Below are 14,357 nucleotides of genomic sequence, written 5' to 3'. Positions count from 1 at the left end.
CTCTCTCTTCTACTTAGTGGTGTGGGCACATTCTACCTGGACGATTGGAGCCACAAGAAGCTACAAACACCTCAGTAATCTCAATGTACTAAGATTTTTACTATTCCTCTGAGAATAAACGTTGTCAACAACTTTCGTAAAGTGTTGAGATGGTGGAACCAAGTATGAGTAATGAAGAATCTTTAAACAAACATAAAAAGGTTTCTCTACCACACACCGAGTAACCTAAAAATCATTTATTTTAATTAGTTACCTGACTGTAAGGATGTATGGGGTTTGAATCTTGGACCACAGCTCACATTTTCATGTTAACACTAGACAACCTGAGCACAGCCACTCTCAACACACTGAGAGACCAGAAACTGCAGGAAGTGCCACTCATAGGAAAGCTGACTGGCAATTACCTCTGACCTCTGATTGGTCCTCCAATGACCTTTGATTGGTCTAGGCTCAGTTCTGAGTCTCAGTTTGGATTTGTGGCTCTGACTCTGGTTTGAGCCTTACTCTGTCATCCAGCTTCTGATTCTGACACTTGGCTCCATTTCCCGGTTCCAGACTCTCACCCTGACTGCTAGGATGGACTCCTGCTTCGACTATAAAACGTGACTACTCCCACCCTGGTTCCTGACTCTGACAATTTAGATCACATTTCATGGGTGTCAACTATGATGCTGGCAAACCAGGTGCCAGATCATGCCTAGGCCCTCGTGTTTCAACTTAGCAATGACAAATACATAGCTGGAGTTAGTTTGCCTCACCTGTTAGTGTTGTTAAAATCAGATACAGTTATAAAAATGTGCTTAATGTATAGACTTTATGAAATACTTTTATAAAATGCTGTGTGTATTAATATCACTGATAATATCTGTATCCCACATTATAAGGTAATATTTAAGTGTTCACATTATAATCCTCTTGTAACTGTGTAAACCACCAAACCTGAGAATGAGTGTAAAATGTGGGCTTCCAACAGAAGGTTTATGGGCCTTTTCTCATGGGCAGGACCTTCAACACCAGATGTACTGTGGAACATCAGAGGACAAAAGACTTTTTGGATTGCTCTGCCCTCCCCACTCCACATGAAGAGGAGACATACAAGTGAATTCCTCCCATTAGCTAAGCTTGCAATTTGAAGCAGAAGTGACAAAGGAATAAAAAGCCCTAATGAGGAGGAATTGTATCTCTAGGCTGCTTGGACTCTGTGGGGGCAAGATTTTCTAAACAAGAGATCCCCAGTGTTTAGTTTCAGTTAGCCATAAGGGACATACAACGTTTGCTTATTATAGAAGCTTCTATTACCTTTTGAAACTTAAGACTGTAATGCAGTTGTGAATGTATGTTTAGCTGTTTTAACCTTGCAACTAACTCTCTTATTTCTTTTTCCTAATTCATGAATCTTTAGATAGTTTATTAAAGAATTATGTGAGATCTGAGGTGCAACTGACCTGGGATTAGTGACTGGTCCCTCAGGACTGGGAGTAACCTGAATAGTGTTGCGATTTTTGGTGTAAGGGACCATTACCTGGTTGGCAAGAAAGATCAATGTACCCAAAGGGACTGTTTGTGAGTCCATGTTAAGGCTGCTACAGAGACTGAGGAGTTTACACTTGATACTTGGTTGGTGAAATCTAAGTACAGAATTCACAACCATTTTGGAGTTTGTGCCCTGCTTCTTAACAGTCTGCTCTGAGACTGGTACTTGTGCTGTTGAGTCACTGAGGGTATGTGTACACTACCACCCTAGTTCGAACTAGGGTGGTAATGTAGGCAACCGGAGTTGCAAATGAAGCCCGGGATTTGAATTTCACGGGCTTCATTTGCATCTTGCCGGGCACCGCCATTTTTAAATGTCCGCTACTGCGGACTCCGTGCCGTGCGGCTACAGGAGTAACGGTAGTTCGGAATAGGAAGCCTAGTCCGAACTACCTAGTCCGTGCCGCGTGTAGCCACGCGGCACGGAGTCCGCACTAGCGGACATTTAAAAATGGCGGCGCCCGGCAAGATGCAAATGAAGCCCGGGAAATTCAAATCCCGGGCTTCATTTGCAACTCCGGTTGCCTACATTACCACCCTAGTTCGAACTAGGGTGGTAGCGTAGACATACCCTGAGATAGCTTGACACTAAACACCTGGAGGTTTGGAGGTAGGAGCGGGTCTTCACCCCCTTTCAAGGATCTGTTTCACTTTTGGATGTTACTCAGAAAGTGAACTTTCACAATCCAGTCCATCCAGCAGTAGCAGGCTCTCTGGCTATTTTCCGCCCTTTTGGAATCTCAGGTGAAACAAACAATACAAAATCAACAAAAGGAACTAAACAAAAGGGCAAAGAAAACCCCTAGGAAGTTCTAGCCAGGGTATTGGACTCTCCTTGCTCAGAGTACTGTGAGACTCCAGCACAAGTTATAAGATATGACAGTCTCTTCTCGCTGTTAGCAGAGAGGGTCAGTTTTCCTATATCTGAGAGAAGAGGTTCTTCTGGCTACCAGACCTCTTCCATGGAGCTGGGAAACTTAACAAACAGCTCCCTTATAGGCCTGCCTCTGATGAGTGGTGTTCCCTTCTTTTAAAATTCCCCTTTTATGCCTGAAATGATTAACAGGTACAGCAGGGCATGGCCACTCGAGCCTATAGCAGCTCCTTACCCCCTTCCATGTTGGCACAGGATTGCTACAGCCTGTTTCCCTCACCCACTAAAAATGAGAGATTGCATCCATGAGGGAAACACTGAATTTAGAACAGAAGCTAGTTTATCTCACTTGATTAAAAATGGACCAATTTAGTTGTGATACAAAACTACTCATTAAAGAGAGATTCAAGAGCTAGGTTTTCTTTTTCTCTAGTGCATGCACACATATACTCTGCTCCCACCAAAAGCATGTCTATACCCCTGTGTTTCTATTTTCCCAAACTACGACCCTAATTCCTGATTAAACGTAAGGTTTGTGGTCATCCAGCTGCTGCTATCTGTTCCACAACAGAGCATGCAGGTAATATTCCCGCTCCGATGCTGTCACAATGTGTGTCAGGTAAGAGTGAATTCCACTCCCTGGCTCCTGGAGTAGAGCTCCAGCTATGAAGATATGGGGAGGAGAAGCGGGGAGGGACCTCAGACTAACTCATGAGATCCAGCCTAGATTCCCAAAGGTATTTAGGCAACTAAAGATGCTGATAGGTACTTGGCAGTATTTTCAAAAGAGCCTAAGCAGGTCAGGCACCTAATTCCCACTGATTTCAACAGTAGTTAAGTTTCTAACCAGCTTAGCACTTTTATAAATCATATTAGGTCCCTATCCCTATCTTTAAGTACCTAAATACCTCTATAAATCTGGTCCTTAGACAACAGCGCGCTATGTGTGATTTGGGATACTTGGGTTCTGTTCTTCAAAAATAACTGCTGTGTGACTATGGGCAAAATAGATCTGTGCCTCTGTTCCCTCTTCGTGCAGTTTGTTTTCCCTGTTTAGACTGTATGCTCTTTGGGACAGGGGGAGGAGATATCTCTCACTATGTGTGTGTACAGTGTCGACCACAATAGAGACCCGATCTCTATTGAGTCCTCAAGGTGCTCTGGTAATACAAAAAATAATAATTAAAACAATCCTGTTTAGAAGAGGAGACAAGACTGCTTTCTGGTGGAGGAAAACACAAACAAGACTGAGCAGGAGGACAGAAGGGAGAGAGTCACTGATAATAAAAAGGAAGGGAAGCCATTTGTCATGACTGAAATATTTGAAAATTGAACAATTTGCACCACAAACAACTCTGTGCACTGATGGTTCAGGTGGCCATAAGCTGACTCATCATAATCTATGCAACTATCAACATCTAGGTTGTGGCTGTTCTTTGGAATGCAAGTATGAATGTAGAAATACTGAATTTCTGTTTCAAATTTTAAAACTGGAAGCCACAGAGCCCCAAACCAACAGCTGGGCTTAAAAGTAAAAACAGTAATTCAGTAAAAAAGCTAAACAGTTTAGAAACTAATCAGCAACAAAATGCAACTCTGCTACAAGAAACCACAAAGGTTTACCTCAAATTCAATCCATGCACATATTCTGCAGTAGAATTAGAGGATATCATTACATTTTGAAAGAATTATTTCCTATTTGAATAGTGTTACTTTGCACAAACACCATTAATTTATTCTGACTACACTTAAGAAGAGCCAGCTGTCAAAATAAGATTAGGCCTAGACCTTAAAGAGAAAGAACACTGATTTACAAACAGACAGTGTATTCAAACCTTTTTTTTTTCTTTTATTATGCCTGGTATTGTAGAGCTCGCTGCTAAGGCTGAGAGGTTGACAACCCCCAATCCCAAGAGGAAAAGCAGGGTAATGGTGGTTAGAGATTCTCTTCTGAGGGGAACAGAGGCACCTATCTGTCAACCTAGCATGGCATCCCAGGAAGTAATCTGCCTGCCAGAGGCCCGTATCTGAGATATTATGGAGGGACTGTCGAGGCTCATCTGGGCCTCTGACTACTGCCCCATGCTTCTCATCCAGGTGTGCACTAACTATACTGTAAAGTATGGTCCTGAGCAGATCAGAAGTGACCACACAATTCTGGAGGTAGAAGTGAAGGAGTTTGGAGTGTAGGTGATGTTCTCTTTGATCCTTCCAGTCAAAAGTTAGGGGCCAAGGCAGAGACAGCTGCATCTTGGTAGTGAATGCCTGGCTGAGAAGATGGTGTTGCCCAGAGGGTTTGCTTGCTTGACCACAGGATGCTGTTCCAGGAAGACGGACTACTATGCAGAGATGGGGTCCACCCATCGAGGAAGGGGAAGAGAGTACATGGACACAGACTGGCTAATATACTGAGTAGAGCTTTAAACTAGATTTGACAGGGGCAAGTGACCAAGCAGGTAAGTTATAAACACAGAGACCTGGGAGATGGGTAAGAAATTGGGGGAGGGGCCACGGGCTGCAACAGCACCGGTAAAGGAGAGACAAGACAGAACTGGGGGGAGGCGAGGGGAATCAAATCAGTATCTTAGAAGTCTATATATTAACGTGAAACCTAAGGGAAATGAACAGGAAGAACTCCTAATGCTAGTAAATAAACACAACTATGACATAATTGGCATCACAGAGAGTTGGTGGAATAATACACATAACTGGAATATTGGTATAGAAGGGTACAGCTTGCTCAGGAAGAACAAACAGGGAAAATAAGAGGGAGGTGTTGCCTTATATAGTTAAAATGTATATTCCTGGACTGAAGTTGAGATGGACATAGGAAATAGACCTGTTGAAAGTTTCTGAGTAAGGATAAAAGGAGTGAAAAATAAGGGTGACGTCATGGTAGGGGGTCATCTAACCAGGAAGAAGTGGAAGAAGCTGTTCTTTGAACAACTAATAAAATCATCCAAAACACAGGACTTGGTGGTGATAGGGGACTTCAACTGTTCAGACATCTGCTGGAAAAATAACACAGTAGGGCACAGATTATCCAACTAGTTCTTGGAATGCACTGGAGACCATTTTTTTTATTTCAGAAGGTGGAGAAAGATGCTAGGGTAGAGGCTGTTCTAGATTTGGTTTTACAAATAGGGAGGAACTGGTTGAGAATTTGAAAGTGAAAGGCAGCTTAGGTGAAAGTGATTGTGCAACTGTAGAGTTCGTGATTCTAAGGAATGGTAAGAGGGAGAACAGCAAAACACAGAAAAATGATTTCAAGAAAGCAGACGTTAGCAAACTCAGGGAGTTGGTAGGTAAGATCCTATAGGAAGAAAGCTAAATATGCATCAACAGCATGACACTATTGCCAAAAAAGAAAAACATTCTGGGATGTATTAACAGGAGTGTTCCAAGCAAGATACGAGAATTAATCCTTCGCACTACTCCACACTGAGTAGGCCTCAACTGGAGTACTGTGTTCAGTTCCGGGTGCCACATTTCAGGAAAGACGTGAAGAACAACAAAAATTATTAGAGGTCTAGAAAACATGACCCATGAGGGAAGATTGTAAAAACTGGGGGGCTGTGTCTAGACTGCATCCCTTTTCCGTAAAAGGGATGCAAATTAGACATATTGCAAGTGCAAATGAAGCAGGGATTTAAATCCCCCCACTTCATTAGCATAAAAATGGCTGCCGCGTTTTTCCGGCTCGGAGCTTTGCCGGAAAAAAGGGCCAGTCTAGACGCGGATCTTTCGGAAAATAAAGCCTTTTCCAAAAGATCCTTTATCCCTCTTAAAATCATAATTTCATTGCTGAACTTTTAATGTCAGAAATGCAGAAAAACTTTCCAAGCAAAACATGTGAATGTTAATTTTTTTTAAAGAAAGGATGACACAGATTATTACGTTCAAACACTACATTAAAAACACTTTGGTGTATTGATGGCCCTCATCACTAGCAGAAGGAGACAAACAAACAACACGGTTGACAGAGCTCTCAGGAGGTCCCTGAGCCAACCCTCCTTTGCCCCCAAAACACCAGGAGCAACTCCCTACTTATCCCATCTGCTGGCAGGGCTTTGTGAGGGCGGGATTGAAAAACCACCTAGGAAAGGGGGCTTTTACCCCCACCACAAACCTCCCCTTTCCCTAGGGTACCTCTGTCCAGCACTTCACTCCCTCCTAGGACAATAGCCTGAGAGCGCCATATCTGCATGACCAGGAGCCCGACGGTCGATCTCCCCACACTGAACTGACTTCCAATGGATCGGTAGCTGTCTGGCATGGCAAGCTTCCACAGGGCAATGGCCACCCACTTCTCGAGGAGGATGGAGGGTCGCATGTGGTGTTCCGTCACCTGAGGTCAGGGGCAAACCACTCACACAGCTCCAGAAAGGTCTCCTTCTGCATGTGAAAATTCTGGAGCCATTGCTGGTTGTCCCAGCACTCCATAACGAGCAGGTCTCATCAGTTGGAACTGGTGTCCAGACATCAGTGCAGCTGTAAGACCTGCACTTACAAAGAGATGATGAGGGTCTCAATGATAAGCTGGGGGTTGTGTTCCTTCAGGGCCAGGAGGGCAGCCTGCAGAAACTGCTGCAGGAACTGCAGGATGACAGATGAGGGCCATAGACTGCACAGAGATAGCTCCAGCTCCATGGCAGAAGTGCTGAGGTGTCCTCAAGGGCAACCACAGCAGTCAGAGCAAAGGCTTTGCTGTCCCTCAATGAGGTAGGCAAACAAGAAGAACCTGAGACATGGCTATACGGGAGGGTGGGGGTCCCTTTAAGTACGAGCCTCAGATAGCCTCAGGCAGCAGCTCCAGGAAGTAACTGCTGTGCTGATGCCCTGCCTGAAGTGGTTCCAGGTGGCGTTAAATGCAATTCAGCATCTAATCAGTGTGGTCACTCTATTTCGAAATAGCTAAGCGCTATTTTGACAAGCTTTTGCTATACAGACATGCTATTTTGAAATAGGCTATTTCAGAGTGTTTCTTCCGAAATAGCTTATTCCCAAATAAGCATGCAGTGTAGATGTACCCTATGCTAACTGCCTCTCTATGTCCCCAGATGTATTTCAATGGGGTGTATGTTGGTACATTTGTGACACTCTCTGAGATCCTCTTAGATGAAAGTATCTGTATATAAATGTAAAATTATTGTTCCTACTACAGCAAATGGCAGTGGCTTGGCCTGAAATGGAGCCATGCCCTTTAGGATACTTTAAAAAAATATTCATTGAGTGAAAAGGTTACTGATGGTGATGAGCATTTTACTACTAGCATTGTTTCTCTAAATAAAATGAACATCGAGACATTGTTCAATAAGTACATCTGGAGAATTACTGTGAATGAATATGAAAAAATAGTAGGTTGGTTTCTCAGCCTACTAATCTCTACAGTGGACCTTTGTACCTTTTATTTGTTGTTTATTTATTTGTTTTTCAAAGAGCTGTTATGAGGGCAAAAAAATAGTGTCTCTGCACTAGATTCATGCCATTTGGGCACAGAGTAAAAAGTTGTCAGAGCCACAGGGAGCCAGTCTATCTTAGGGTATGTCTACACTACCCTCCTAGTTCGAACTAGGAGGGTAATGTAGGCATACCGCACTTGCAAATGAAGCCCGGGATTTGAATTTCCCGGGCTTCATTTGCATAAGCGGGGAGCCGCCATTTTTAAATCCCCGCTGCTTCGAACCCCGTGTAGCGCGGCTACACGGGGCTCGAACTAGGTAGTTCGGACTAGGTGTACCAGTTCCACAAGGTGTACTGGTAGTTCGGAATAGGAACCTAGTCCGAATTACCTAGTTCGAGCCCCGTGTAGCCGCGCTACACGGGGTTCGAAGCAGCGGGGATTTAAAAATGGCGGCTCCCCGCTTATGCAAATGAAGCCCGGGAAATTCAAATCCCGGGCTTCATTTGCAAGTGCGGTATGCCTACATTACCCCGCTAGTTCGAACTAGCGGGGTAGTGTAGACATACCCTTATAGAGATAGACTGCCTTCCTGAATTCCCTTATGCACAGGGGAAGTACACTCACCATTACATCTCTTATGGGGAGCAGATTATTCCACTCATTGAGCCAGACTGATGTAACAGGGCACACAGCCCAGGTTCCTGCCCATCCTAAGAACCAGGGAGGGAGAAGTTTTTACCCCCCTTTGAGTTACTGTAAATTGTGCTGACAGATACACAGGAAGTACCCTAGGAAAAATAACTCAGTCTGCAATCTAACCACTAGCACTGAATTGTTAGCAGACTTGTTTATTTAGATAATCTCCCCTTTCTGTGGGGCTCCAACAACTTTACAACACAGGATTGTGTGTATATGTGTGGAAGAAAAGATCACCAGGGTATGTATTTAGAGTGCTTCTTAAAGTAACATTTTTACTTGTTAGAACTAGAGTTTTTGAAAGTGCCTAAGTACAACTGACTTTTAATGAGATGTTAGGTGCTTATGTCACTTGAGCACTTTTGAAAATTCTGTATGTATCTTTTAAAGCAGTGAAATAATTAACACTGAGCACTAATGATAACTGTAAATTCCAAGCAGTAGGCTAGGACAAGTAGTAGGCTAGGACAACTTTCCGCATTTAGGCTCCTTGTCACTAATGACTAGATATTATGCTTATAAGGAGCACATGGGATATTTTTCAGGGGGAGGAAGGCAATACAGCATGTTCACTGCAAATACTACACTCTGAAAAAGTTATAAGAAAATGGAGTGGTTGTGACATGAATATAAATCTATTTAAAGCACCAGATCCCAAGTTCCCTGCGTGGATACAAAATTTGTATGCACATCCGCATCCGTATCTGCAAAAATGAGCCATGGCTCTCCGTATTGATATCTGTGGAGGCAGAAACCTGCAGATATCCATGGATTTGCTCACTGATTTAGCTGAAAGACTGGTAAAATATATTCATCAAGACAATTACGACTGGCTGCATACCTGAAAAATGCCAAAAATTGGTAACACTAAACTAGCTGCAGATCTAAGTAATATATATCTCAAATACTATAAGGCAAATGAAGGCTTTGTTTAAAAATGCCCACTTCTGGCCAAAGCTATTTGGAGAATGATTAGCCAGAGCTGTGCAAATGACCAATTTTTCATTCTGCTGACAGTTCTAAAAAGTCAGTCTCATACTCTCCTTGAGTCAGTAACTATTCAAATATTTTATGCAAAGCAAAACAATTTCACAAGATAGTCTAAGAAATCTGCACCCCAGAATAGTTAGTAGGTTAGGATGCTTCCCTACATAGGGGAAGACCTGGGTTAGGGTCCAGATGCTTCAGGAAGATTCAAACCTGAGTCTTGTGTAAGTCAGCTGAGTGCCTTAACCTCTATGCTATTAGACCTGGAAGAAGCAACAATTATTCCTGAATGATGTTGAAATCCCCTCGAGAAGCTAGCCTGAAAAATCAAAATGACAAAATTTTGACATTTCTGATTTTTTTCTAGTTTTGTTTTAACCAACACAATTGACTGAAATTGACACAAATACACAAAATGTTTAGGTTGAGCCAAATCTACATTTTTTTCATCCAAAATAATTTTTGGCTGAAAAATGTGACCCAACACTTGTTATCGCTAATGTGAAGAACATGAAGAGCTAACGATTTAAAGTAGAAGAATTATTAATCAAACAAACACACTTTTTGTTCCTCTCTTTCCCCTCAAGCCTGTGGCTCTCTCATTCTTTTGACTGGCAAATATCCTACAAAACTTCTGCCATCTTCTCCGCAGCAGAGTTTTATGGCTTTCACAATGAGGCTATCTCTAGACTTCAGGCTTCTTTCGGAAGAAGCTTTTCCAGAAGAGATCTTCTAGAAAAACTTCTTCGGAAAGAGAGTGTCCACACTCCCAAAGCGCATTGAAAAAGCGATCTGCTTTTTCGAAAGATAGCATCCACATTGAATGGACGCTATCTTGCATTTTAGCTGTGATTACTATGGACAGACTAGCCACCAGGGCACCTGTGCTTTTTCCTCTTTCCTCTTCTTCCGAAAGAACTCCCTCTTCCCCGTCCACACATGACTTTTTCTGAAAGAGGTCTTTTGGAGAAAGGCTTCTTCCTCATAAAAGAGGTCTACCAATGTCGGAAAACCCCCCTCTGTTCTTTCGATTTTTTTTGAAAGAATGCGATTGCAGTGTGGATGTAAGTGAAGTTTTTTCGGAAAAACAGCCATTTTTCCGACAAACTCTGCAGTGTAGACATTCCCCTGAGTAACTTAAGTGAGTGCAATGAAGTCACCTGGCAAGTTCTTTCATGGTCTCTTTAGCTTCTGAGTGGTAAACTATTGCCCAGCTGACTTGATTCAGAAATTTGCCAGTTCAAGATTCAAATCTGAAACCCAAAACTCCATAGAATCCCAGATTACCATCCTGGCAGGACCAGAAAAGCTCTTTATCCTTCTAGGTTAGAAAACCCATTTACAGGAAAAAAATCTTTCAGAAGAGATACTTCCACATCAGACAAAAATTAAAATGTCCAGATAATCTATAATAAAAGTAAGGGTTTACCCTAGTATCACTTCCCTAAAGTTCTTCTCTTCCCGTTTCCAATTGTTTGGCAATCTGCCGTGTGTTGGATAGTTGCTATTCTCAATCTTGGAAATAGCTTCAGTTCATTTTAATGGATCTCTATGGTATGCACATAATTTGTGAAGTCCTTTAGGATGAAGACAGCGGTATACGAGTAAACATTATACCTCTGGAAATCAGACATTCTGGAAATCATTGCTGTCAAGTGATTTTATATTGGGATGTGGAAGCAATGAGTTTTCATGTGGATTTATAAGCCAAGAGCTAACCTCTATTATTTTTTTAAAAAAAATCAAGAGAGTGTTTTAAAACAAGCTATTACAATTTTTTTTTGTAATCCAGTGGCAATTAGAGACCCCCATCAGATCTGGTGCCTGGCAGGTGCTCTAGAGAAAACAGAAAACTACTTCCTGACCTGAAGATTTCACAGTCTGATTTATGCAAATATTACTATTCCTCTTGTGTCGTCTGAACAGATTGACCATACAATGCCTATGAAATACAAAGCTAAATCCCATGATTTGTGGAGCTACACCAGCCTCATTTGTCTTGCAAGCACAAAAGAGACATCACATTTTTAAGTTTGTATATACAAAGGCTATCCTATCTACTGAACTTTTCTGTCTGTGCTGGAATGATACTACTTCCCAGTACTGACAAAGGACGGGTGTTAAAATACTGTTGTAATCCCTGTCATGGCTCCTTCCCCACTCTGGCATGATAAATGCAGAAGTGGGGGCCAGCAAGTGTACCCCAAAGCCTTATCTACCAGGCTTTGGTATAAAACTTCCCCCAAAATCTTAAAAACCTAGATTTTGGGAATAAAACTTCCGCTGCCACCACCCGAATATTAATAACGAGATTAGGGGAAAGATCATTTGGGAAATCTCACCCCTATTATAAAAATCAGGACACACAAGTAAGCAATGCCAGGTTAATAAAAAGAAAAGAGAAACTTTTTATTATTACAACAGTATTCCTGTTGCAAGCATAAGGATCAGATGGAAAAGTAACAAAATATACTCATGGAGGAATTACACCATGGGCTAGAATTTAGTTACAAAGAAATGCCAAAACATCTCTTAAGAAGTGCCAGATATCAGATCCCATACCCAACCCTTAAAACAATAAAGCCTAACAAAACTAATTAAACTTTACCCTACTTACAGAAAGTGAAGCATTGTTTCTTGGAGAGAGAGAGACATGCTTGTCCCTCCCTGTAGCTGCAGAGGACTCCCCAGAGAGACAAAAGGAGCAAGGAAAAAAACCCAAATTCATTTATCCCAGTTTGAAAGTCCCACCTACATTCCTACTGGTCACTCCACCTGGCTAGGTGTAGTTAAGCCCTTAATCTCCAGGCTGCTGGCTAACCCTCATAATCATGACAATCCCATCACATCCTGGACTGGCTTGGTTAGCACAACATCTAGATCACCACACGTAATGTGACAAACCGCAGCTGATATATAATTAAAATCTCTTGCATGCACAAATCTATTGTAAATATTACCAAGATGAGTTTGCTTCTATTGCTGAAGCAAAATACAGGACTATGTAGCACTTTAAAGACTAACAAGATGGTTTATTAGATGATGAGCTTTCGTAGGCCAGACCCACTTCCTCAGATCCAATAGTGGAAGAAAATAGTCACAACCATATATACCAAAAGATACAATTTTAAAAAGTGAATACATATGAAAAGGACAAATCAAATTACTCAACACAGTAGTAACACAAATACATAAATGATTACAAGTCATTGTCTAAAAGCAAAGTATTTCTCATCAAGCATTAACAGTGAGTTCATCTATCAAATTATTATTATTGGGACCATAATTTGGGTCCCAGTCCAGGGTGGTGACAGGGCCTGGTAGTATATGTTCTAATACATACATGGCCAAAACTGGATTAATGAAGGGAAATGAATAGGAACAGAACATCGGATAATTTTTTAAAATAAAAATGCAAAGTGTTGATTTATTGGATGTTAGCCCCCCAATCATATAGGTTATATCTACACAGCAGTACTATTTCTGGATAATGTCCGTTATCCTGAAATAGTGTTCTGCGTGTCTTAACAGCAAGCCCGTTATTTCGAAATACATTTGAAATAAATGACTTGTTACTCCAATGTCCCATTAACCTCAATGCACAAGGATTAAGGGACTCATCGGAATAGCGCTCTATTTCGAAATTAGCACTGCCAAATCTTGCAATAGGCTCTGTCAAAATAAGCTACGCAATTTGCATAGTTCAAATTGAATGTCTTATTTCGAGCTACCTGCTACTTTGTAGATGTACCCATAGAGAATAAACCCTGCCATTAAGACAGCTGTCTTCTGATTATAAGAGAATTAGGACTGCAGGGTGGGAAAGTCATCTTTGTGAATTTCTGTAGTGTTCACTTTGAGTAACAACTTGCACCTATGAGGAGGAATCAGGAGGAAACTTGGAGGAGAGATGTCACCTTACATTGACAAGAGACCATTTATGGGATTCAGAGAGTGGTTGTTGGAAGAACTGGATCTACTATATTTTTGGGAAGATAAAGCCATTATTAAAAAGCACCATGTGAAAATTCCTTTTGGTAAAAGCAGAAAAATGTGTCATATCACATTATTAAAAAAAGGGAAAAAAGAAACCAGATACTATGTTTCATCTTTTATCACTTATGATCAGATTTAGATATCAGGTTAACTAAGAAATATTTGGAAAAGCCAGAAAACATTTCTCCCTTCTTTCACTTTCTCCCTTCTTTAAACTCAAACGAAGAAATATCTTATCCCCCCTTGTGTTTTCTTGGCATCAATTTACAATAGGCAATGAATCATTTCTAATTCCTGTGGTTTTTGCTGAAACAACAATCGTTACAAACTCTGAGGTCCTATTCACATTGACTAGCCAAACCATGTTTCAGAGTTGTGCTCTCACTGTGCCCTATTTTTTTATTCATTTAAGGTTTTTATCCAGTTGAAACTCAGCCTGGCCTTATCCACACTGGCCAAGCAATCTATTCACTGAGCTACTCTTTCCAAATTGAATTCGAAGCACAGCATGGATTGCATCCTAACCATACACTGGTACGTGGAATTCCCTGGAAACTCAGCTATCTCCCTGCTAACAGCTTTGAAACCAAGCTGTCACTTTGCAGTGGAATACAAAACCAATCTAGGAGAACACCCACATGGTGATCAGGGCCACTCCCTCCTGTGATATTTGATGGCTACTTTTGCCTCTTCTGACTGTACTTTGAGGACTCATTTCAGTCCCTCTTTTTACATGCAACAGCTCTGCATGGGTTATTGAAGCTCCACAGCCTACCTATAGTGAATTTCAGGAGTCTAGTGAGGGTCTAGGGAAAAAGATCTGTTTGGTGGTGGAAAGAGATGGTGATAGGAAATTTCTAGATGTTC

General features: G+C 41.7%; 1 protein-coding gene across 1 annotated transcript in view; it reads right to left on the bottom strand.

Moving 5' to 3' along the window:
- The window catches only part of FAM124A (family with sequence similarity 124 member A), a 66,267-nt gene that overhangs the window by 36,483 nt on the left and 15,427 nt on the right, over positions 1 to 14,357 (bottom strand). The window lies entirely within an intron of this gene.

This window comes from Pelodiscus sinensis, chromosome 1 (genome assembly GCF_052426305.1).
Source record: "Pelodiscus sinensis isolate ZL-2025 chromosome 1, ASM5242630v1, whole genome shotgun sequence".
Lineage (NCBI taxonomy): Eukaryota > Metazoa > Chordata > Testudines > Trionychidae > Pelodiscus > Pelodiscus sinensis.
The sequence above is the reverse complement of the archived record's forward strand: the minus strand, read 5'-3'. Positions and strand labels throughout refer to the sequence as shown.